Here is a 22949-nt window from a genome sequence, read left to right as displayed (position 1 = left end):
TGTTTTTTGAAAATAGTTGCAACAGCAACTAATAATGTTTTTTCTATTTGCAACAGCAAATATACTTTTTTCTACTTTATTTTCTTGCTTGTTTTTTCTTTGCAGATGGTTTGAACAGTGAATGTGAACATTTTCTTAAAATAAATAAAACATATTATTATTAAAAATATTTATAAAAAAGAATGTATTAGGTGCATTTACAAAGAGCTTCTCCACTCCTCAAGGGTCTGTCCAGATGCAGGGCAGTACCATTTGCCACGTACCTGTGAGTGTCCAGTTTGCTTTGATTTAGGTTGACCACACAGCTTACACTCATAGTGGTAGCTCTCTTTTGCCTTTCTCATCTTTGGGGGCTCACCTTTCCTCAGTCGCTCCTGGTTCTCAAGAGCTGCCTTGCGTAATCGCCATTCACGCTGGCGATTAAAGGGATCTAGTGCTTGGTGAGGGAACCTAGGTTGGTCAGGACAGTAGGAGGTGGATGAACAGCCCTGGGTGGATGCTGAGGGTGGTGGTTGGGTGGCAGGCCAGCCCTGGATGGATGCTGAGGGTGGTGGGTGGGTTGCAGACCAGCCCTGGGTGGATGCTGAGGTTGGTGGGTGGTTTGCAGACCAGCCCTGGGTGGATGCTGAGGGTGGTGGGTGGGTTGCAGACCAGCCCTGGTTGGAGGACCAGCCCTGGGTGGATGCTGAGGGTGGTGGGTGGGTTGCAGACCAGCCCTGGTTGGAGGACCAGCCCTGGGTGGATGCTGAGGGTGGTGGGTGGGTTGCAGACCAGCCCTGGGTGGATGCTGAGGGTGGTGGTTGGGTGGCAGGCCAGCCCTGGATGGATGCTGAGGGTGGTGGGTGGATTGTAGACCAGCCCTGGCTGGATGCAAGATGGCGCCGCGGATGGCTGCCTCGGTGTGGAGCTCTCCAGCTATTGTGTTGTTTTTGTTCGTTTGTTCTGCGTTTAGTCATTCTTTTCCTATCAGTTTCACCAAAGACGAACTACTGGACATTAGGAAACACACACCAGAAACCTTTTCTACAGTTTTTGATTATTCGGACGTTTTGCTGGACATTCTCGTCGGAGGGGCAGCGTTGTTGTTCAAACGCGCGTTCAGACGCAAACGCGGGAAGCGAGCCGGCGCGCTGGTTAAACTCCGCGAGCGCGGCCTGCGCACTGCACTCCCCAGCATTCATCTCGCGAATCTCCGATCCCTTCCTAACAAAACGGATGAACTTCTTCTCCTCACCCACACTAACAAGGACTTTTTAAACTCTGCTGCTTTGTGCTTCACTGAAACCTGGCTGAGTGAAGCCATACCGGACAACGCAATACATCTGCCGGGCTTCCAGCTGTTCCGAGCGGATCGCATCGCGGAGCTAACGGGGAAAACGAGAGGTGGTGGATTGTGTTTCTACATTAACGAAAGAAGACAATCAACAACACTGAAGAAGATGTGCTCTCCTAATTTAGAGGCACATTTCATAAACTGTAAACCCTTCTACTCGCCTCGGGAATTTTCCTCTTTCATTCTCGTGAATGTTTACATCCCTCCAGACGCGTGCGCGAGCGCGGCGCTACAACAGCTGGCTGAACAAATATCTGAAACGGAACAAAGGTACCCAGACTCTCTTTTAATCATTCTTGGGGATTTTAACAAAGCAAATCTTTCCCGTGAACTACCAAAATACAGACAGCACGTTACATGTCCCACCAGAGACAGTAATATACTGGACCACTGTTACACCACAATAAGAAATGCATATCACTCCGTCCCACGGGCAGCTTTGGGGCTCTCTGATCACTGTTTGGTTCATCTCATACCGACCTACAGGCAGAAACTGAAATCAGCTAAACCTGGAATAAGGACTGTGAAAAGATGGACTAATGAAGCAGAGCAGAATCTACAGGCCTGCTTTGATTGCACTGATTGGACTGTTTTTGAAGCTGCTACCAATGATCTGGATGAGCTCACAGATACTGTAACATCATATATAAGTTTCTGTGAAGATACATGCATTCCTACCAGGACATTCTTATCATTCACTAATGATAAACCATGGTTTACTGGGAAACTCAAACACCTTCGTCATGCCAAAGAGGATGCTTACAGAAGTGGGGATAAAATCTTGTATAACCAGGCCAGAAACAGATTGACAAAGGAGATCAGAGTTGCTAAAAGGAACTACTCTGATAAACTGAAAAACCAGTTTTCATCCAACGACCCATCATCAGTCTGGAATGGCCTGAGGAACATTACCAACTACAAGTCACCATCCCCTCGATCTGTGGACAATCAACACCTGGCTGACGATTTAAATTCATTTTACTGCCGGTTTGAAAAGCCCTCATTCACACCACACACCCGGTCTGATCTGCACTTCACACATTCAGCATCACCTCCTGTTCTCCAATTATCACTCCCCCCTCCTGCCATCCAACCTGAGCTTAAGGTCTGTGTGGAGGACGTGAGCCGAGTCTTCAAAAAACAGAAGACTAGGAAAGCCTCAGGCCCAGACGGCATCTCATCTGCTTGTTTAAAAGCCTGCGCTGACCAACTGGCCCCGGTCTTCACGCAGATCTTCAACAGATCATTGGAGCAGTGTGAAGTTCCCTGCTGCTTCAAACGCTCCACTATCATTCCTGTCCCCAAAAAACCCAAAATCACTGGACTTAATGACTACAGACCTGTCGCTCTCACGTCTGTGGTCATGAAGTCGTTTGAAAGACTGGTGCTGGCCCACCTGAAGGACATCACTGGACCCCTGCTGGATCCCTTTCAGTTTGCTTACAGAGCAAACAGGTCTGTGGATGATGCAGTCAACATGGGACTGCATTATATCCTGCAACATCTCGACAGACCAGGGACTTATGCAAGGATCCTCTTTGTGGACTTCAGTTCGGCCTTCAATACCATCATGCCTGGTCTTCTCACAGCCAAACTGACCCAGCTCTCCATACCATCCTCGATCTGTCAGTGGATCACCAGCTTCCTGACGGACCGGCAGCAGCTAGTGAGACTGGGGAAACACACATCCAAGACACTCACAATCAGCACTGGTGCTCCCCAAGGGTGCGTTCTCTCCCCACTGCTCTTCTCCCTGTACACTAATGACTGCACTTCTAAAGACCCCACTGTCAAGCTCCTGAAATTTGCAGACGACACCACTGTCATCGGTCTCATCCGAAACGGTGACGAGTCTGCTTACAGACTGGAGGTTGAACAGCTGGCTGCCTGGTGCAGTTATAACAACCTTGAGCTGAACACGCTCAAAACAGTGGAGATGATCGTGGACTTCAGGAGGAACAGCTCAGCACTCCTCCCACTCACCATCATGAACAGCACTGTGGAAGCAGTGGAGTCATTCAGGTTCCTGGGCACTATCATCTCTCAGGACCTGAAGTGGGACAATCACATTGACTCCACTGTGAAAAAGGCCCAGCAGAGACTGTACTTCCTTCGCCAGCTGAGGAAGTTCAACCTGCCACAGGATCTGCTGATTCAGTTCTACTCAGCCGTCATTGAGTCTGTCTTGTGCGCTTCCATCACTGTCTGGTTTGGTTCAGCTACCAAATCAGACATCAGGAGACTACAACGGACAGTCCGGACTGCGGAGAGGATTATTGGTGCCCCCCTGCCAAACCTCCAGGACCTGTACTCTTCCAGAGTGAGGAAGAGAGCAGGTAAAATCATCACAGACTCCACTCACCCTGGACACCACCTGTTTGAACTGTTACCGTCAAGACGGAGACTCAGATCACTGGCCACAAGAACATCTCGGCACAGGAACAGTTTCTTCCCACAGGCCATTTCCCTCCTGAACAGTTAACACTCCTCCCAAGGCATATGCCTGTAAGTGCAATACTCCCACTGTTTAGTGCAATATCCCACAACTCAGGTGATACTTATATGTAGATTTATTTATTTATAATATTCAAAACACTGTAAATAGGTTCATAATCTGTAAATCTGGAAATGTCTATTCTGACTAAACCCAACTGTGATAGTTTTATTCTCATATATTTATATTTTTATTTTTTATTCTTATAATTTGTAGTATTATGTTTCATGTTGTATTTGTATATGTCCACTGGAAGCCTCAGTACCAAAACAAATTCCTTGTGTGTGCAAGCACACTTGGCAATAAAGCTCTTTCTGATTCTGATTCTGATTCTGATGCTGAGGTTGGTGGGTGGGTTGCAGACCAGCCCTGGGTGGATGCTGAGGGTTGTGGGTGGGTGGAGGACCAAACATGAGAGTGTGCCAGGGGTGCCTGGTAAGAAGACCAGCTCTGGTAGTATGTTGGGGATGGCTGGTAGGCAGAGGACCAGCCCTCCATACAGCTGTTTTGAGAGGAAGCAGCATCGTGTTTGGCAATAGCTGCGTCTCCCCCACCTGTGTGTGGAATAGCAGGTATTCTGGAACTGTGTCGCTGGCGGATTTTTGCCTCGCCCTCACGGTTCTCAGGCTCCTGGAACTCCAAAAGAGTGTGTCCATGCTGAACTGGCTGTGATGGTAGGTCACGAACCTCCAGGAGGGATTTTTTAGCCACGGCAATCTGCTGTGGAAGCTGCACACCCTGAAGTAAAGAACCCCATTCAGTTCTCTTTTGGCGATCATGCAGCCTGCAGAGACAGAAAACAAAACACACACAAGAGTTTTTCAGAACATTTTTCAGTGTGTTAATTGTTAAAAATTTTGTTCAAATATGCAATTCTGTTATGAGGGTAAGTGAGGACCCAAAAGCGTTTTAACAGGAACAGAATCTTTTAATGACAACACAGGGTAGTACACAGATCTTCTTCTTGAATGATAATGGAGAAAACAAACAACCCGCAGAGAGGGCGATAACAGGAACATAAAAGTCTCTCAGGTAACTTCAAAAGCTTTAGACAGCAGTAGAGAATAGCCGAGTAGCGGCGACAGGCTGCAGGTCTCTCAGAGAGGTCGCGGGTCGAAGATAGACTGTGACTACCAGGTCTCTCGTAGCATCAGATGAACTAGACAGAGTAAATAATAAGATGATTAGCTGAGAACAGATTGCACTTGCCAGGCGGATGCCAACAGGACAGGACAGGACAGGACTGGGCTGGACAATGTAGAAATGAGCGAGACAGAAGTTTGCTTCTAGCATGAGAAACTCAAATGAGAATCTGACAAAGAAAGCAGCAAGAACAGAGAGGGAAATAGAGACCTAATCAGAGGAGAAAGGGAACAGGTGGGAAGAGAGTGAACGAGGTAGTTAGAGGAGATAAGGAACAGCTGGGAGAGCAGAGAAAGAGAAAGTAACCTATGATGACCAGCAGAGGGGGACAGAGTAACAAGAACCAGACACAACATGACAAGACATAACAAATTCAATCAATTTATGAAGATATTAAAGATGAACTCACCAGGAGGACACAGTGGTGTTGTTAATGTTTACCAGTACCAGGTCACTCCTGTCCATGATCTCTCTGCAGTCCTCAACTAGCTGCTTGATGTGAGAGTATGCCATGACAATGGACTGGGGTATGGCAAATGTCCTCCCTTTATTGTCCTTTGGCCTATTTCTGGCTTCCTTGTACTCTTTGTACAGCTTGAGAGCAACACACTCTGAAATTCTGTTTTGGTCTGGTCTGTGAGCAGCCTGACCATGGACCATGAACAATCTGCAAATAGATGACCAGATCACATAGTGCTCATTATATATGCATGTTCACATATTGACATAAATATATTGATACAAATACTAAAGAATATAGCTATATGAGATGTAGATACCTCTCAGCTGCTTGCTGGCCTGGAGCAGAGCCACTGCGCTTTCTTGAAGCCCTCCAAGGTCCTGGCAAAGTTGTTTTTTTGCTCTTGAGGGTGTATCTGGTGGGGGTCTGGTCAAAGACACTTAGATGTGAGTATAACCTCAAAATCTCTGCCACTTCAGCATTGGAGAGTGCTGTTATAGTTCGGTTAAGCCCAACCAGGTAACCTGCCAAGGCATCAACTGCCTCCCATCCAGAAATCCCTCTGGCATCACACCTAGTGTCCTGTTACAAGAATTGAACCAATAAACACCATAACATTTTAAACATCTGGTACAAGAGCAAATATAAAGAAGCCCACATTTCTAATGGTGAAACATTATCCACTTTACCGTAGCTGGAGTGACGAGCACACTCTCCTCAAATGGGGTGAGGACGGGACTTGCGGAGGCATCTCTCTCATCAAATCGGGTGAGGACGGGCCCAGAAGAGGCATCACTCACCTCTAATGGGGAGTAGACGGGCCCAGCAGAGGCATTACTCTCCTCCAATGGGGAGTAGATGGGCCCAGCAGAGGCATCACTCACCTCTAATGGGGAGTAGACGGGCCCAGCAGAGGCATTACTCTCCTCCAATGGGGAGTAGATGGGCCCAGCAGAGGCATTACTCTCCTCCAATGGGGAGTAGATGGGCCCAGCAGAGGCATCACTCTCCTCCAATGGGGACCTGGGATCTGGCCCGGGCCTAGGGCCACCGCTTCCAAATTGCTGAGGTGATTAATAAAAGTATACACAGAATAAAGAATAAATAAAGAATAAACAATCTTTTACATTTTTTTTGTGTCTGTTCTACATTAAAAATGAACTGTTTATTAGTTTTCCAATATTTTTTTGATGTCTGATATACTCTTGACATAATATTACCTGCAATGTGAGGTCATGAGCCTGTGGTACGGTCACATCAGGACATTCGTCCTCGAGGTCTTCATCCAAGATCTCAGGCAGGATGTCACCAATACCAATCTGCTGGCTCAGAAGATCTCCTCTGTTGGACTGTGCCAGAAGATATTCTACAGCAATACGCTCTCCTGCAATAAGTATTCACCAAGGGAAAAATTATTGTTTACTTGCCTACCATGTCACAATATAGGTCTGATCATCATCAGCAGCAGACTTTTCTTACCGGTAGGTTTCCCAGGGGGGATAAACTCTGGAAGAAGAGGTTTTCCCAACACTTTGTTGCTGAGCGCATTCACATTGGACATCAAACGAATGTTATACAGCTTTGTCCTGGATGTCTCAGTCATAGAAAGTGCTTGTGCTGACCGGTTTAAATTCCACCTTGACACACCCTCAAGCATGTATATCTGAGTGTGCAATGCATTGCATCTCCACCCTGATGAGACAAAAAACAGGATCACTGATTACAACAAATTACAACAATATTATGTCAACATTCAATAGCAAAATATACCATATGTGTTTAAGGTTTTAACATGCCTGGAATGAAAGCACACTGGTGCTTATGAAAGCTTTCCAGAGAGGAGGACCCTCTGCTGTATCTTAGCACATCCAGTGTCTTCTCTCCTTTCTCCAGCCCTGACCCAATGTTTGTGTAAAGCTGCACTCCTGGTGGATCCTGAATGCAGGCAAGGTGCTTTTGCTGTACCTCCCACACTTGAGACATGCGTTATGGTTTATAAGGTGCAGCCCAGTGCCGTCCACAGGGTGCCACATGGAGTCAAGAAGACTTTTGATGAGGGCACGAGTCTCCTCCACTCCACGGGTTTTCCTGCGGCAGTGCTTGGCTAGCTCTTTAGAGCTGATGCTCGCCAACACCTGGGCATCTGTTGGCTCGTGGCCCTGATGCTTTTGCCTCAGCTCTGACCACTTCGCCTCTTTCAGATGACAGATGTCCTGGTAATCCCATTCAAAAATGCAACTCGACAATTTGGAGCAGAACGTACCGTACAGTGGATGGTGTTCTGTGGTGAGACCGTTGGTGAATCGCCTCATAAAGTGGAACACATCCAACCGCACAGTGGACGTCCATGGCCGAAACCAATGGAGAACTGGGCTCATTCCTGTGTAAAAGCATTTTTTGGTTTGTATTGTCCAAGTCACCAACTGCCTTAATTTGGCAAAAAAAAAAACATCAACACAAATTACAGGAAACCCACCTCTGTCACTGCAACAGTCTCTATCCACATAGATAGCAGCTGGCTGTGGCTCACCAGCATCCCTGTACCGTTGAACGATCCCTTGGCACAAGTCATCCAGCCCAGCTCCCTCGCCGGTTGTGAGGACCGAGTTGAGGACCTGACCATACTCGTTCCCCACATTGGACATCCATGTTGCCGTGTTCTCAATCCCCCCAGCAAGTTTTTTGGTAACCTGTTATAACAAAAGTATATACATCATTAGCATATGTATTCTTATCAAACCCTATAAGAACAAATGAGCTCAAGCTTATATAGGTTTACATTTACCTTCTTAGTGGAATCGAGCTTCAGAATTCTGCCAAACGTTGAAGTGATGACACCTTTGAGTTCATCAAGGTGACCGACAACATCGTTGGCATGCACTGTCTCGAACCACTGGGCCAGGGGCAAGGGAGAGAAGGGTGGTGGTGGGGGATAAACAGCCTAGGACTGCTTCAGGCAGGATCTCTTGTGAATTTCACAATCTGTGAAATAGTCACAGGATCTCCTAGCCCACTCCTCACTGTGTGCCTCTTGAAAGGCCTACTGCAGGTAACTAGAGCTATTCCCTGCTGTTCTAGGACGCAAAAGTGTCACACATTTTCTGTCCAGTGCCAAATGTGTAGTCAACACAGCAGGGAATTTGTTGCGGTTAGAGGGGTCAAGTTGCTTTAAAATGTCACTACTCCAAGGACAGACAGGTTGTTTGCACTGGCTGCACCTTGGGTAATCTCCCCCTATTAAATAGTACTTGCTATCCACATCAATGACCTCTCTGTCCTTGGCGTAAATGCCAGAGTGGTGCATCTTTCGGTTGCACAGAGTGCATTTCAGAGGGATGCCCCACATACGCATTGGTGCCCACAGGAACATCCTCTGTCGAAAGTAATCATGTGGGTTTGGAGGTGCCACAGATCTGATTGGGCTTGGGGGGTGGTGCCAATTCTCCCTGACATTCTGTCTCAGCTGCCCACTTGCGTCATAGAGGATGTGGGCCATCCACTCCCGATCACCTGGCTTGATGACCCGGAGGAACGGCTTTGGCAAAAACCTGGCCCGGCTTACCTCTGGAAAGCGCAGAGGGACTGGGAGCCCTTGTGCTGCTGGAGGAGGAGCAGAAGCAGGAGAAGGAAGAAGTGGTGTGCCACTCTGAGTCGCTGGTGCCATCTCAGATAGTGTGGAAGGGGTAGGAGCAGGAGCAACTTGGAGACAGATGGTTGGTGTCGTCTCTTGGGCTGTGAGGCAGACTGGAGTCGGAGCATCTCGGGGAGAGACGATTGGTGTCGGTGTCATCTCTTGGGCTGGGGTAGTGGAGGGACGGACTGAAGGGGTTAGAGGAGAAATGTTTGGGAGGTCTGTGGGAGATTTTAACACATGACACTTCTCAAGGTGCTCTGATAACCTGACAGCACCCATGGCCTTTGTGCCGCAGTGCTCACACTGCTCCTGGACATGGAAGTCTGACAGGTGCTGAGTAAACTGGTCAAAGAGCACTTCCTGAGCACAAAGGTAGCATGTCATGGTATTATCACATGTCCCTGTCTGCTGTGGACCTGCTGCGGTCCTTGTCTGCTGTGGACCTGCTGCGGTCCCTGTCTGCTGTGGACCTGCTGCGGCCCTTGTCTGCTGTGGACCTGCTGCGGTCCTTGTCTGCTGTGGACCTGCTGCGGTCCCTGTCTGCTGTGGACCTGCTGCGGTCCTTGTCTGCTGTGGACCTGCTGCGGTCCCTGTCTGCTGTCCTGACTGAGGGGAAACAATATTTTGTATTTACTCTCTATATCCTCTTATCCTCTAAATCACACAAAACTCTGCATCAAAACAGTGATTTGGAGAATCAAGCACAACGAAGAACCAGCCATGGGAAACAGCTGTAGAGGAAGCATTTGTCAGCATCTTTGTCTCACATCATATGTTTAAGGATTCAATGACATTACTTACATCATGGTAGCCACATTTGCAGGGGATCTTTTTCCCAAAAATGTCTTTTTTTCTGACCGTTAGGCCAAATGCAGGGGTCAGGGGACAATTCTTTATCCTCTCTAACACTGCCTTCCAACGTCTGCTCCCAGGTCTCTGGCCAGTGGAAAATTTATATTTCCCCTGGGCAAACAGCATCATGACGCCGGTCTAGAATGAATCTGGCTTTCCTTCCTTTGGCATCTCTATAGGACAAGAGGCAGTCATTAGGCTGTTGTAGGCAACATGTAGGTCTACATGCACAGACAGACAGACAGATAGATAGGAAATTAAGCAACTACAATATAAGGTTGTATGTTTTTTTCCACAGTCTCAACTAATTTGGTCAAGAATATTTCAAGTCTTAAGTTTCTGAGACACTGTTTCATTTATATTGTTATGCTAATGTGAAATAGTTTGTTCAGATCTCATCAGATGGCATGAACTCACACTGATGGTTGTCGGTTATTAAAAATGTAATCAAAACAGTTTAGTGATGAAATAAATGGAAAAAATGATACTCTCTCACTCACAATCTCTCTCTCTCTCTCTCTCTCTCTCTCTCTCTCTCTCTCTCTCTCTCACACACACACACACATTCACATTCACTCACTCACTCTCTCTTTGAAAAAAATGGCTGTTATTTTACAAACTGAAATTGTATGAGAACTGAACTGAAATCACAACACAAGCCAATCCTGTTTCTTCATGTTTGTTAAGAAATGATCATACCCACTCTTTCACTCACTCTTATTCTCTCTCACACACACTTTATAGCACTCTCTTTGAAAACAATTGGTATCTGAAATTGTATGATGAATGACATGAATATATATTAAAATATCCAATTCAGTTTACCTTGATGCCTACTTTCTGTGTCAATTTCTTATCCTATTGCAATAGACGTTATATGGTCAGTTGGTGTAACCAATATTTTGTCTAAAAGACTAATATTGTACAAAAAAGTTAATATGAATAATAATTTAATACTCTACTACACTGTAATAATGGGTGTTTAAACCATTTGTACTCAAATGGTCAAAGAATAGACATAAAACAAGATGTTTACAGCATATGGTCTTGCTCAGTACAACGAAAAACCCATATAATTTGTAATAAAACATATTCTCATAGGATATTACTAAATAAACTACTAATTTCATGCAATTGGATGAACTCTAGGAGGTGTGAAATATTAGATATTGGTCATTTTTTGTGGTTACACCATTTGACAGTTTAACGGGCTGTCAGTTCTATCTTTTGTTAAAAATAGTATAAATGTCATATTAAATAATAATTAACATAGCGATCAGTTTTCTGACCGTCTTATCAAACTTAGCAGCGACATTTAACACTTGACACAGACACAAAATCGAGCATCTCTGTTCTAGTTTAATTTGATGGACACAAGAAAGACACGCAAAAGACACTTAAAAACGTTCAGTAAAGAAAATAATTAACATTGCGATCAGCGTTATCTCTTAAGGTTTGTGACCGTCTTATCAAACTTCACGAAAAACATCCAACGTTTGTCACAGCAGAAGTATTTACAAACACACCACATACTTTTACGATTTCAATTCAGTGATTTACATCATTTTAGTAAGTTCTGCTTACTTTTAGTGTCGAGAGATATTCGCCGCCGGTAAATAAAGTTACCTCAGAATGAACTGTGACATCGTCTTCATCAGTCAACCTATGAGAACACTGTGCGCACGGGGCCCTGTTTCGACGCATCTGATTGGCTCTTTTGCCCCCCTTGGAGCGGCAACTGTTTCGAAGCATATGATTGGCTCTTTTGCCCCGCTGTTGTTAGGAGTTAGGACACTGTTAGGAGTTGTCAGGACTTTGTTAGGAGTTGTCAGGACTTTGTTAGGAGTTGTTAGGACTTTGTTTGGACTTGTTAGGACTTTGTTTGGACTTGTTAGGACTTTGTTTGGCCTTGTTAGGACTTTGTTTGGACTTGTTAGGATTGATATTCTTGATAGTGAGTCACATGCTATTTTCTATTCGACTATTGGTCGAGACTCAGACTCGCTGTCCCAGTTTAAAACTAGATTAAAGATGCATCTCTTTAACCAAGCATTCACTTAATGCTTATCCTTTAATACTACTGCTGAATCAGTTCGAATGCATTAACATTATGAACATAAGCTATGCTAATTATTTCCCATCTGCCTTTCTGCTGTTATCTCGGGACGCTAGTCCCGAGGTAAATAGCGTTCGTCAGCTCCAGTTTGTATACAGCCTCTCACGGAGACTTCAGATGCCACAACGCCTGTGAAGAGACGACTCGACGCCTGTGAAGAGACGACTCAAAGCCGGCGATATGTTATGCCATAAATTAATACATGATTAACTAACTGTATTTTTCTATGTACATTTCCGAAATGCACTTTCTGTAAAGCTGCTTTGAGACAATGTGTATTGTGAAAAGCGCTATACAAAAAAATTTGAATTGAATTGAATTGAATATAAATGAGGATGACTTGACTTGACTTGACTTGGATGTGAGCAGCAGAGGATGAACACCTCCCTCAAAGGCTGGGAAGAGGACAACAAGTGATTAGGGAATGTATGCAACAAACTGTCAGATTTTCACCCAAACAGGGAATTGAACCGAACTTACCTTAAAATGTAAATCCTCCTTAAACAATGCTCACTTCAGGCTTGAAATGAGCCCAATTTCTGTGTTAGAAAAAAAAGCAGCTCATTCAAAGATCCTGGATGTCACAATTCCTGTCACAAGCAGACAAAGAGCCACATAGTCGGCAGGGTTTGAACCTGCGCGGGGAAACTCCAATGGATTTAGAGCCCATTGCCATAACATCTCGGCCACAACTACTCTTGATAGTGAGTCACATGCTATTTCCGTTTCTGGATGTGAGCAGAAGAGAACACCGGGGCTAACCATTAATGTCGATGTGAGCAGCAGAGGATCCACTCAGCTAACATATTGTGTTGGCAAAAAGGAGTTCAACTACGTCTTTACCAACACAATTATTTTCTCACTTCAGGCTTGAAAAGAGATGTGGGTTGCCCAATTTTCCATGTTAGAGAAAAAAGCAGCTCGTACAAAGATCTTAGATGTCACAATTCCTGTCGCAAGCAGACAAAGAGCCACGTAGTTGGCAGGGTTAGAGCCTGCGCGGGGAAACCCCAATTGATTTCAAGTCCATCGCCTTAACCTCTCGGGCACAACTACACTATGAGTGAGTCAAATGCTATTTTATTTTCTGGATGTGAGCAGCAGAGAACACCGGGGCCAACCATTATTTTGATGCGAGCAACAGAGGATCCACTCAGCTAATATATTGTGTTGGCAAAAAGCAGTTCAACAACGTCTTCACCTACACAAAAACCTGCTCACTTCAAGCTTGAATAGAGATGTGGGTAGCCCAATTTTCCATGTATGAGAATAAAGCAGCTTGTACAAAGGATGTCACAATTCCTCTCGCAAAGAGACAAGGAGCCACGTAGTCGGCAGGGTTCGAACCTGCGTAGGGAGACCCCAATGGATTTCAAGTACATCGCATTAACCTCTTGGCCACAACTACTCTTGATAATAAGTCACATGCTATTTTATTTTCTGGATGTGTGCAGCAGAGGACAACCATCAATGTGAAAGTTATATCCTGTTGTACTAGTTACATCATAAGAAAAATGAAATCTAAGCTAATTTTAGTGTCTTTGTTTCTCCCAAGGTTTTCCCGCAGCCTGCCGGATCCAGATCTGACGAAGGACCTTCGCCTGGACCCGATGATAATGCAGTGCTGAAGTGCCAACCAGCTTCTCCCTATGGAAGATCCCTATACCACTCTACAGATAAAGAATTGCAACAACGTCTTCACCTACACAAAAACCTGCTCACTTCAAGCTTGAAAAGAGATTTGGGTTGCCCAATTTTCCATGTTAGAGAATAAAGGAGCTCGTACAAAGGATGTCACAATTCCTCTCGCAAAGAGACAAGGAGCCACATAGTCGGCAGGGTTCGAACCTGCGCGGGGAGACCCCAATGGATTTCAAGTCCATCGCCTTAACCTCTCGGCCACGACTACTCTTGATAGTGAGTCACATGCTATTTCCATTAATTTCGATGTGAGCAGCAGAGGATCCACTCAGCTAACATATTGTGTTGGCAAAAAGGAGTTCAACAACGTCTTCACCTACACAAATACCTTCTCACTTCAGGCTTGAAAAGAGGTGTCAATCAATCAATCAACTTTATTTCTATAGCGCTTTACACAACCGTCAGGTATCCAAAGTGCTTCACATCATAAAAAATAAAACGTATCATACAATAAATACATATAACAGTGAAAATCAAAAAAGAAAAGTAAAATTAAAAGCCATTCTAAACAGGTGGGTTGTAAGTTTAGACCTAAAAACAGTTTCATCCGTAATTGTACGGATATCAGGGGGTAACTTGTTCCAGAGTCTCGGGGCAACAACTGCAAACGCCTGATCACCCCATCGCTTATACTTTGCCCCTGGAACTTCTAAAACCAACTGGTTTGAAGACCGTAATGACCGGCTATGCTAACGCAGAGTTAAAATCTCAGTCAAATACTCCGGGGCCAGGGCATTTAGGGCCTTAAAAACGAACAGCAAAATCTTAAAATCTATTCTAAACTGCACTGGAAGCCAATGTAAATTGTAGAGGGCGGGAGTGATGTGTGCACGCTTCGGTGTATTTGTTAAAAACCGAGCAGCAGCATTTTGCACAAGTTGAAGTCGTGCAATGGAGCTTTTATTTAAACCAACATAAAGAGCTTTACAGTAGTCCAACCTCGAACTAATAAAAGCATGAATCACCTTTTCTAGATCATGCTTGTTAAGAAAAGGCTTAACTTTAGCTAGAAGACGAAGCTGGAAAAAACTCATTTTGACAACATTGCTAATTTGCTTGTCAAATTTCATGTTGCAATCAAAAATAACCCCGAGATTTCTGACAGCTGGCCTAAGGTATGGCGCCAGAGACCCCAAACTCACCGCTGAACCATTTGGGTTACCGAAGATGATACACTCATTTTTTGCTTTGTTTAAACTAAGAAAATTTTGTGACAACCACAACTCAATATCATCAAAACAGCTAAGTAGGGAGTCAAGTGCGACACTATCATTCGGTTTTAAAGGCAAATAAATCTGCAAATCATCAGCATAACAATGAAAGGACAGATTGTGCTTTCCTATAATACTTCCCAAGGGCAACATATATAAAGAAAACAAGATTGGGCCAAGAATTGAACCCTGGGGTACGCCACAAGAAAGAGGAGCAGCTGGCAAGGAGCATTCACCAATCATAACTGAGAAGCTCCTATTTGCTAAGTAGGAGCTAAACCATTGAAGGGCCAAACCTCGAATACCCACACAATGCTCGAGGCGAGATAGGAGGACTGCGTGGTCCACCGTATCAAACGCCGCTGTGAGGTCCAAAAGCACTAAAACAGCAGGATTCCCAGCATCCACAGGCAAGGCAATGTCATTATGTACTCTGAGCAGTGCTGACTCAGTACTGTGACGTGATCTAAAACCCGATTGAAATTTTTCAAGCACAGAATTTTTCTGCATAAAGGCTTGTAACTGTATAAAAACAACTTTTTCCAAAACCTTTGACAGAAAAGGCAGATGAGAAACTGGTCTAAAATTAGATAATACTGAAGGGTCAAGATTTGCCTTCTTAAGAAGCGGCCTGACCACAGCATGTTTAAATGCAGCTGGGACACAACCTAGGCCAAGAAAAGAATTAATTAAAGTGAGTAAACTCGACCCAATGGCGCTATTAAAAACTTCCTTCACTATCCTGGCTGGGACAATGTCTAATGAACAGTAGGTGGGTTTCATGTGTTGCACTATCTCAGAAAGCAGCGCAAACGAAACTGGCTTGAAATCCTCAAAAACAGCAGGAAGCACAGAAGCAGTAGGAACAAACACATTAAAATTAGCACTGCAGTTTTGCCTGACAGATGCTACCTTGTCAGTAAAATAACTGAGAAATTTCTCACATGTACTAATTGAAACCTCTGTCTGATCAGAAGTACATGGCTTCAACACAGAGTTAATGGTATTAAATAAAACTCTAGGTTCATGACAACTGCTAGTTATGACCGAAGAAAGATAGTGCATCTTCGCCACCTTCACAGCCCTCTGATATGCAGCTAGGAACCTAGTGATGTAAATAGTTTGTCCTTCTTCCACCTTCGTTCGGCTTGTCTACAGTGTTAACTAAGAGCCCTTGTGGTGACATTTAACCAGGGATCCACCTTAGGTTTAATAGATTTAGTCCGAAAAGGGGCAATAGAGTCTAAAATGTCGGTGCTTGTGGAATGAAACGCAGAGAGAACATTATCTGGGAAGAAAGGAGAGACCAAACCATTCATTGCATGAAACTGTGAGCCCATAAACGCCGAAGCGAACTCTACACCTAAAGAGGGTGTTATGAGGCGGCGTCTAGAGTAGAGCCCTGCACGGGCCTCAAATCTAGGCCCGAGCCCGGCCCTGGCCCGAAACGCTCAGGCCCTAGCCCGACCCGTGTCCGACAGCTCATTAGAATTATCAGCCCGAGTCCGACCCGAGCCCGTATTTTATTTTTTTTATGACACAGCGGCAGCCTGCCCTATTTGCAGCCATTAAAATAGGTCAGTTTTGTTAATTATGTTTCTTTTTATTTCTTTATTAAGTTAAGACAAATGTTTGGAGCATTTTTTTTTTTAAATGACGACCAAGCAGCCGCGCCGACAGCGAGTAAAACATGATTAATTTAGCCTCTTAAATCAACGCTAATAGGCTACTTTACTTGGCTACAATAAAAACCATAGATATAAAACACTTCAAGCATATCACACAGACAGTTAGTTTAATAAATGTTTATTTATTAAACCACAGTGAGTAAAACACCTTTTTTAAATAGCCTACTGAGGCAAGCTCAGGCTGCTCGCAACATCGCAAACGAAATGAGCATAGCCTACAATCTAAACAAACTAAATTAAATTAATTAAAAACAAACTCGCAGGTTATCTTACCTCAAAAATTCACCACAGAACATGGCCATTCTTTTTTCCAATAGTTTAACAGTTAAACGAAAATAAAGTCCAATCAAACGAAAAACATCAGTAGTTTACAACAGTTAAACGAAAATAAAGTCCAATCAAACGAAAAGTTAGAACGGTCTCTTACAGAGCATCGTGGAGAAAAAGAATAGCATCCACAGTGGAAGGTTTTAACCGAGTCCTCCTCTCTTCTATCACTCTTCCCGCAGCGCTGAAGACACGTTCGCTGCTGCTGCTGCTGGCGGGGACACTAAACACAGAGCGGGCCAGTCTGGACAGTTGTGGTAGCAGGGTCTCGTGCTGTTTCCACCAGAGCAGCACATCTCGTCCATCACCTTCCATGTTGTGATTGAGGCGCATGTATTGCTGTACTTCATCGCCGTCATCCTCGTCCTGCTCCAGAATGTTTTCCCACTCTTCCTCAAACTCGGCCAGCGCTCTCTTCTTTGCTGCATGGCCCGCAGCAACAGGTGTACGTGCAGACACAGAAATGCTCGCCGCTGCATGAATCATAATTATTTTATAATTATTAGTTGGCCAAGTAGCCATGATTAATACATTCATTTAGAGGCCTATAATACCTACCTACTATAATAAGTGACTTGGTTGCAGGTGAAAATAAAGTGAAATAATAAGAATAATAATAGGCCTGATAATAATAATAATAGTAATACACACACACTTAAAATAAAATCTCACCGGCTGCTTGATCCGCCGTCCCCTCCTCTCTAAAGCGGGCTATCTGACGTTTGGCCAGCTGAAAGATGTCATCCCTCTCGGCGTTGGTAAACATCCTTAACTGACTGAACTTTGGCCATAAGAATATGGCCAGTTTGTGAAGTGGCTGGATGTGGACTTTCTTTATTATCCACTCAAGGTGTCGTTGGCGGATAATTGCTTGGGAAGGAGTGTCCGACACATCTGGCTGGCAATGGTGTTTCAGCTTGTGAAGCCAGGGCACGACGAGGTTCAGTGTTGGGTATTTATCCCCCTCCAACTCCCTTTGTGCGTCGTAGAATGGGCGCAAAAATTGAATCAGGAAAGACAGCACATCAGGGGACACATCGTGTAGTCTCTGGCTCTCACCACGGCTCTGAAGTATCTCCTGTAACTCTACGTAGACTGACTCAATTGACTCCAGGGTCAGAAATACGGTGCTAAATCTGGTTTCTGCCATCTGTTTGACAGTTTTTGACAACCGGCTTGTCAGACCTGACTGCTTTAAATATCGGACTAAAGCCTTGGCGGCCTGAAGGGTCTCTGCTACTTCTGGGACTGTTTCTGAAAGCTCATCGGAGTTCAAGGCATGCCGGAGGACAGTGTTGTACAGGTGGTCTTGACAGTCCAGGCGCCGGTATGGGCGAAGAGCGGCAACATAATTAGCGCCTTGATCGGTTACCCAGACAACAGAATTCATCACCGAAGCATCGAATCCAAGGACTGAGAATGGTGTGACATAGTGACATGTGATTGACATGTAGCTTATTTTACGGTGATCATCCGTCCACATGTCAGTTGTCATGCCCACATTTATCAACGACATGACCCCCTTGATTTCTTCAACCACGTCCCCTCTCTTAGCAGTCGCCAGTTCTTTGCACTTTCGGGAGATTGTGGTGGGGTCAGGGAGTAAACTTGTTACTGACAGACGTCCATGGGCTGCGCCTACATTTATTAGCTCTTGCGCTAACTGGATGAAACCGTTCCCTGCTACCGTTTCAAATGACCGAATGTCCATACAACAGAAATTCACGCATTTATCTGTGATCAGTGATTTCACCCTAGAAGGAGTTGGTTTGGCAAGGAAATCACTCACACTCATTTGTTTGCTGCTGCTGGTTGGTGCGCTACCGTTACATCCACCACGCTCAAAATGTCTTTGTAAATGAGATGATCCCGTCTTCTTACTATCGTAGCTTAGCACAGCCTTGCAAGTTGTACATTGTGCATAACCAGTTGGCTCATCATTTAAGGTTGTCACGATTTGAAAAACAGCCCAGAAGTTTGCCTTTCCTCTGGTGTTTTTTACCGTTTTAAGTTGGCCATCTGCGATTTTTCTCTTAATATTCTCCATTATTTGCTCATGAGGTGAATCGTGGGTCGCGCCGCTGCCGGGAAACCTTTTGTGTGTGTGCGTACGTGCGTGCATGCGTGAGACTGACATGTCAGTCATTTGTTTGTGTAATTAAAAGATTATGAAAGTTATGAGGTTATGAAATGGCTTTTTATGTTTGTTTTTCTATCGTCGACGTCAACTTCATATACATTTTTAAATTAATGTCTAAAAATATAAAAGGAAGGATAACCCAAAAAAGGCCCGAGGCCCGGCCCGCATGTGAACTATGACGTGAAAATTGGCCCGAAGCCCGGCCCTAGGGGCGTAAATAAGTCGGGGCCCGTCGGGCTCGGGCTGAAATGCAGGGCTTTAGTCTAGAGGCTGAGGAGACAGGTTTACTAGCGGGTGGTATAACACTGATCTCAAATCTAATAGGGAAGTGATCTGAAATACCAGATTCTGTTAAGGTGTGGGTTGCCCAATGTTCCATGTTAGAGAAAAAAGCAGCTCGTACAAAGATCTTGGATGTCACATTTCCTGTCGCAAGCAGACAAAGAGCCACGTAGTTGGCAGGGTTCGACCCTGTGCAGGGATACCCCAAAGGATTTTGAGTCCATCGCCTTAAGCTCTCTGCCAAAACTACACTGTTAGTGAGTCACATGCTATTTTCTTTTTTGATTGTGAGCAGCAGAGAACACCAGGGCCAACCATTAATGTCGATGTGAGCAGCAGAGGATCCACTCAGCTAACATATTGTGTTGGCAAAAAGGAGTTCAACTACGTCTTCACCTACACAAATACCTTCTCACTTCAGGCTTGAAAAGAGATGTGGTTTGCCCAATTTTCCATGTTAGAGAAAAAGCAGCTCATACAAAGATCTTGGATGTCACAAGCAGACAAAGAGACATGTAGTCGGCAGGGTCCGAACCTGCACGGGGAAACCCCAATGGATATCATGTGCATAGCCTTAACCTCTCGGCCACGACTACACTGTGAGTGAGTGACATGCTATTTTCTTTTCTGGATATGAGCAGCAGAGAACACCGGGGCCAACCATTATTTTGATGTGAGCAGCAGAGGATCCACTCAGCTAATATATTGTGTTGGCAAAAAGGAGTTCAACTACGTCTTCACCTACAAAAAATACCTTCTCACTTCAAGCTTGAAAAGAGATGTGGGTTGCCCAATTTTCCATGTTAGAGAATAAAGCAGCTTGTACAAAGGATGTCACAATTCCTCTCGCACAGAGACAAGGAGCCACATAGTCTGCAGGGTTCGAACCTGCGCAGAGAGACTCCAATGGATTTCAAGTCCATCGCCTTAACCTCTCGGCCACAACTACTCTTGATAGTAAGTCACATTTTATTTTCTGGATGTGTGCAGCAGAGGACAACCATTAATGTGAATGTTATATCCTCTTGTACTCGTTACATCATAAGAAAAATGGCATCTAAGCTAATTTTAGTGTCTTTGTTTATCCCAAGGTTTTCCCGCAGCCTGCCGGATCCAGATCTGACGAAGGACCTTCGCCTGGACCCGATGATAATGCAGTGCTGAAGTGCCAACTAGCCTCTCCCTATGGAAGATCCCTATACCAATCTACAGATAAAGCATTGTGGAATTTTCGGTTCGCGTACCTACCCGAAGTGATCAAATAAAATTCTGCATCAAAATTTATAGGCAAGACAAGGCAAGACCTTTGTTTTATAGGCAAGACCTTTGTTTAGGCATGGTTTGTAGGGAATTACAAACCTGCGCACATATATTCAAACGCACATAACTATAGAATCAATTCTTAATGCGCATGTGAACGAGATCAGCGTCTATCACAGGTTCGTGTTTAAAGTCTGTTTAGAGAGAACGGTGTCGTCTTAGCAGCCCCTAATTTAATAACAAATGACCATTTCGACGGAAGTGAATCAATCAAAACTAACTTTAGCTGGAAATAACATTATTCAAGAACCACTATAAAACCAAACCAATCTCTGTTACCTTAAATTATATGTTTATCTCTGTAAAAAGCTGCTTTGAAACAATCTACATTGTTAAAAGAGCTATATAAATGAGGATGACTTGACTTGACTTGGATGTGAGCAGCAGAGGATGAACACCTCCCACAAAGGCTGGGAAGACGACAACAAGTGATTAGGGAATGTATGCAACAAACTGTCAGATTTTCACCAAAACAGGGAATTGAACCGAACTTACCTTAAAGTGTTAATCCTCCTTAAACAATGCTCACTTCAGGCTTGAAATGAGCCCAATTTTTGTCTTAGAAAAAAAGCAGCTCATACAAAGATCCTGGATGTCACAATTCAAAAAGGCAAAAAGGAGTTCAACTACGTCTTCACCTACACAAATACCATCTCACTTCAGGCTTGAAAAGAGATCTGTGTTGCCCAATTTTCCATGCTAGAGAATAAGAAGCTCATACAAAGATCTTGGATGTCACAAGCAGACAAAGAGAAACATAGTCGGCAGGGTCCGAACCTGCAAGGGGAAACCCCAATGGATATCAAGTGCATCGCCTTAACCTCTCGGCCACGACTACACTGTTAGCGAGTGACATGCTATTTTATTTTCTGGATGTGTGCAGCAGAGGACAACCATCAATGTGGATGTTAAATCCTGTTGTACTCGTTACATCATAAGAAAAATGGCATCTAAGCTAATTTTAGTGTCTTTGTTTATCCCGAGGTTTCCCCGCAGCCTGCCGGTTCCAGATCTGGTGACCCGATGACAATACAGTGCTTCACGTAGTCGGCAGGGTTCGAACCTGCGCGGGGAGACCCCAATGGATTTCAAGTCCATCGCCTTAACCTCTCGGCCACGACTACTCTTGATAGTGAGTCACATGCTATTTCCGTTTCTGGATGTGAGCAGCAGAGAACACCGGGGCCAACCATTAATGTCGATGTAAGCAGCAGAGGATCCACTCAGCTAACATATTTTGTTGGCAAAAAGGAGTTCAACTACGTCTTCACCTACACAAATACCTTCTCACTTCAGGCTTGAAAAGAGGTGTGGGTTGCCCAATGTTCAATGTTAGAAAAAAAGCAGCTCGTACAAAGATCTTGGATGTAACAATTCCTGTCGCAAGCAGACAAAGAGCCACGTACTTGGCAGGGTTCGACCCTGTGCGGGGAAACCCCAATGGATTTTGAGTCCATCGCCTTAACCTCTCTGCCACAACTACACTGTGAGTGAGTCACATGCTATTTTCTTTTCTGGATGTGAGCAGCAGAGATCACCGGGGCCAACCATTATTTTGATGCGAGCAACAGAGGATCCACTCAGCTAATATATTGTGTTGGCAAAAAGGAGTTCAACAACGTCTTCACCTACACAAAAACCTGCCCACTTCAAGCTTGAAAAGAGATGTGGGTTGCCCAATTTTCCATGCTAGAGAATAAAGCAGCTCGTACAAAGGATGTCACAATTCCTCTCGCAAAGAGACTAGAAGCCACGTAGTCTGCAGGGTTCGAACCTGCGTGGGGAGACCCCAATGGATTTCAAGTCCATCGCCTTAACCTCTCGGCCACGACTATTCTTGATAGTGGGTCACATGCTATTTTCTTTTCCTGATGTGAGCAGCAGAGAACACCGGGGCCAAACATTATTTTGATGTGAGCAGCAGAGGATCCACTCAGCTAATATATTGTGTTGGCAAAAAGGAGTTCAATTACGTCTTCACCTACAAAAATACCTTCTCACTTCAATCTTGAAAAGAGATGTGGGTTACCAAATTTTCCATGTTAGAGTCGTGTTTAAAGTCTGTTTAGAGAGAACGGTGTCGTCTTAGCGGCCCCTAATTTAATAACAAATGATCATTTCGACGGAAGTGAATCAATCAAAACTAACTTTAGCTGGAAATAACATTATTCAAGAACCACTATAAAACCAAACCAATCTCTGTTACCTTAAATTATATGTTTATCTCTGTAAAAAGCTGCTTTGAAAC

The 22949-nt window shown here is 44.5% G+C and overlaps 4 non-coding genes across 4 annotated transcripts; all 4 read right to left on the bottom strand.

The window, feature by feature from the left end:
• Positions 1-13859: 13859 nt before the first annotated feature.
• Positions 13860-13941, bottom strand: trnas-uga (transfer RNA serine (anticodon UGA)). Its single transcript has one exon. It is a non-coding gene; the product is annotated as a tRNA-Ser (tRNA).
• Positions 13942-20248: 6307 nt separating this feature from the next.
• On the bottom strand, positions 20249-20330 carry trnas-uga (transfer RNA serine (anticodon UGA)). The gene has a single exon. It is a non-coding gene; the product is annotated as a tRNA-Ser (tRNA).
• Positions 20331-21743: 1413 nt separating this feature from the next.
• Positions 21744-21825, bottom strand: trnas-uga (transfer RNA serine (anticodon UGA)). Its single transcript has one exon. It is a non-coding gene; the product is annotated as a tRNA-Ser (tRNA).
• Positions 21826-22454: 629 nt separating this feature from the next.
• On the bottom strand, positions 22455-22536 carry trnas-uga (transfer RNA serine (anticodon UGA)). Its single transcript has one exon. It is a non-coding gene; the product is annotated as a tRNA-Ser (tRNA).
• Positions 22537-22949: the final 413 nt, after the last annotated feature.

Source organism: Siphateles boraxobius, unplaced genomic scaffold (genome assembly GCF_051911475.1).
Source record: "Siphateles boraxobius isolate OS27281-9 unplaced genomic scaffold, OSU_SipBor_1 7, whole genome shotgun sequence".
Taxonomy (NCBI): Eukaryota; Metazoa; Chordata; class Actinopteri; order Cypriniformes; family Leuciscidae; genus Siphateles; species Siphateles boraxobius.
Note: the sequence above shows the minus strand (reverse complement) of the source record. Positions and strands in the feature narration are given on the sequence as shown.